The sequence below is a fragment of the Apteryx rowi genome, unplaced genomic scaffold (assembly GCF_003343035.1).
Source record: "Apteryx rowi isolate R43461 unplaced genomic scaffold, aptRow1 scaffold_239, whole genome shotgun sequence".
NCBI classification, from domain to species: Eukaryota; Metazoa; Chordata; class Aves; order Apterygiformes; family Apterygidae; genus Apteryx; species Apteryx rowi.
The window spans coordinates 41,999-45,816 of NW_020448741.1; positions in this window are offsets into that span (position 1 = coordinate 41,999).

Genomic DNA, 3,818 nt, shown 5'->3' on the forward strand with positions numbered 1-3,818 from the left:
ATCATTATCCTTGTWTTACAGATGAGGAAACTGAGTCATGGAAGAGTAGTGTGCTTCCCAGAGGCAGAACTGGATGCAGAACATAAGTCTTTAAACTCACATTCTTTGCTTTAACTATACTATCTATGTAGAGTTCAATGGAAAGTCCTTTCCCCTCTCATGAGGATGCTCATGAAGCAGAGGAAGGATACTTTTCCCCCTTCTTAGTAGCATATCAAAATGACATAGCTTTTCCATGTGTTTGCTGATGTACAGAGTTCAGAGTTGACTGTTGTCGAGTTTCAGTCAGTGAATTGTCAAGCTTGGCTGACGATACAGAAAATCGGGAAAAAAAGGATGTCTCTTTTTAGCAGTGTATCCTATGTGCACATTTTACTTGGGTGCCTTGAGTCACCTTCAACTGTCTAGTGAGTACGGCTCTGAGTCACGGACTGAGGCTGCTCCTCATGCTGTGCTGCACCTATGGGAAATCCACATAATAAGTACATGATTTTACTTCAGTGTATCAGCAAGAGAAGAAACCCTGCTAGGATTCTATTATAAATCTCTTCAATGAATAAGGGAGTTATGGTCAGGAAATCAGCTCATTTCAGTGCATGGAGACTTTAGGATCATTACCATGTTTTAGTATTAATTCCACTGCTAGAAATAAGTCTCACAGTGCACAGAGGAGAAGCAGCTCTTCAACTATGACTGCACTCATGACTGCAGACCTTCCAAGGGTGTGATGTTCTGCTGAATGGTATTCTTTAATATATTCCATAATGGGAAGATGAAAAATCTTGATGATTTTAATTGCTAGGGAAAGTGTTATAAATGATGCATAAAAGTTTAGATCCTCTAATAAGGGTTAAAATGAAGCTATAAGACTGACTGGCGAGAGGGTAGAAGACATTTGTACAGGAGGGATACTGAGAGATTTTCACTTATTAAAAGAAATCCCTTTTTAGTTTTCACACTCTCTGAGTGTTCTCCAGATTTGCATTGGCATTTCTTTCCCAGGCACTAATGTGCCGGTTGAGAGCATGTTCTCGGTGATGAATGACACTGAACTGATGACAAAGCAGAATGTGAGTACAGTAAGGGAAGAAAATAAAAAGGCTAGCACAGTTGATAAGATGAAATGCCCGCTGTGAGTGCCATGAAAGGCTGCTGGGGAGCAGGCAGCTTCTGAACATACTGTTTTCAGAGAAAAGCATGAAATTTCCTTCCTCCATGCCTGCCCAAAAGGCCTTCCTTCCTTCCTTCCTTCCTTCCTTCCTTCCTTCCTCTCTCTGGTCTCTTTCCTGTGGTTTACTGCTTCCATGTGTATGTTTTCATTGTCACATTGTTAACATCCTGTGATACAAAGGTTGCACATAAACGTTTTTTGTTTCAGATTGATATCTAACTATGATTTCTTTATTCTTCATCTCCCATCAGTTTTCAAGCTAACAGATTCTTTCTGAGAACACCATATAAAATGATAGCAAGCCCTTTTTTGGTAAATCTCTGAAAAATGTGCTAATAGCTGGATGAGGGTCTAAATATGCCAACTGTTTCAAGGGATAGCTGCAAAGGCCTTTACTGTGCTGGCTCACTGGTGTCAGCAAAAAGTCTTTTCCTAGGAAGTCAAAAACGGCGTTTCTAAAACTTGTCTTTAACAATCCCTAGCATAGAATTCTGCTCTGTTACAAGTAATGCAGATTTTTTCCTTTGTTCTGAATGGAAACAGCAGTGGGCTCCAATCAGCAGAAATTATTTGCAAATGCAAATAACTTTTGACAAAAGATGGCACTGATGGACTCTGCAACCTGCTCCCRTAAAACTCAGCCTTGGCTGTCACTTAAATGCAGGTACAGCTGGTATGACACTTCCTAAATGGGTCTGATACCAATCTAACAGATGGGCCTATGGGGGAACAAGGATGTACTTCAACTTTGAAGTGCTTTAGGCATTGATTTCCACTAAGAAACATCTGAACTGCAGTCTGCACCAAGTATCAGTAGCAAAAATCAAGGGGACATGCCATCTCTGGTACTCCGATCATGAGCTGAATTAACTTTGGCTTCTGGTACAATGTAAAGCATGTTTTGGCTCTGGTCAGTCACAACTAGTATTTTGCTCACAGATGGAGGAGTGACAAAGAAAGAGTTTGGACTGCTCTCTACTTCTTCTGAAGAACATGCCCACTGAACATGGCAAAAGTGCCAGTGGAGGTTTCCTGGGTGCCTTTACATTGGTATGTACTGTTATCTTTTCCAAAAGACTTTAAGTCTCTGTTAGGATTTCAGAATTTAGTATTTCACATAATGTTGCTTTAACTTGGGCTGCTGCTCTTCATTCAATAAGTTCACCAGTTAAATTGTATTGCTTTTAAGTCATGAACAGGAATACAGTAGATATTGCTTGTATGGAATAGTTGGTAACTTTCTTTTATTGAATTATTTTCCTCCTTAAATTTGCATACAACAGTGGTCTGAACACAAAGGTGCTGTAATCGCTTGGGAAGTATTTTATTAATAACAATAAAATGCAAAATTATATCTTCAAATGAACAGAAAGAGAATCATTCCCAGACCCTTGYGACTGCTCTGAGAAGCTGACACACTCAGAAATGTTTAGATAACTTAAAAACTCAAGCTTCTTTAGTGTGGTAGCAAAAGACTGTACACTTGTTRGATCTGTATTTCTGAGTTCTCCAAGTGGCTTCAGCCAGACCTAAATGGGAGAGTCATCATAGTGTATGTCCATTTTCTTAGAACCAGACCATCCATAAAAATACCTTTTGATCTGGTGATTTTAATAGAGCTGTTGATTTAAAAGGTATGCATCAGTGGCATGACTAATGGCTTATAGYGCTGTTACATTGTAAATTCTTCAGAGAATAGAATGTACATTTTGTTTAAAGAATGCCTTGTATATTAGCAGTCCTATATATATAACACTCTTCATAGTATTTTCTAGAGAAATAGGATTGGATTCTTCCTTGGTGTAATTCCAATGAAGTTACACCATGGATGAATTTACTCTGAAACATACTATTATTTTGTTGCTGTCATTCTCAGCTGCTGAACAGGAAAGAATCGATATATTGTGCTTGCTTATTTGCAATAGATGAGTGAGAAGGCTTATCTGTGCTTTCTTATGGACTAAAATTTGCTGAATATTTTCTTTTCTGAAAAAWTTTGCTTCTATTCGGCTTGAATCAACTGTGCTAATTTAACCTGCCACCTGAGGTCATTTTAATTATATCTGACAAATGAGTTATGGTAACCAAATGAATTACATTTCTCTTCATAAGTAATTACAATGCAAATTGTAAGTGTTATGCCCAGTTTCCTGGAAATGAATTGGGCAACGTTCTCTTTTTCTTTAAATACTTTCCTTGCAGGAAAGATACAATGATTATACAGAAACTAAAAGTCAATCAATAACAGAAAGTTAAGTTTGACAAGCAACTTTGCTCCTTGCAGCACTGAACATTAGTGGTGACTATGCATGTTTCCATCAGACCAAGAAAACAGAACAAAACAAAACCCAAACCCACATCCTGCTTGAACCAAAACGATAAATAGAAAGAAGGGGGGAAAAGTGATGTTGCATGTGTTTGGAGAGTTTAAAAAAAACAAATAAACTTCCTAAAATGTAGCAGTTTTAAAAATACAGCTTCTCTAAACATCATCAGAGAATATTGACCTAGTAGAACCTTTGGCAGAAGAGTGTTGCCTAATAAATCACAGTGTTTTTCCTGCAGTTCCCAAGGTTTTCTTTGAAATGTGTCTTGCTGAAGTTCAGGTCATGCAGTACTGTCCAGAGATCACAGCTCCTGGTATTTT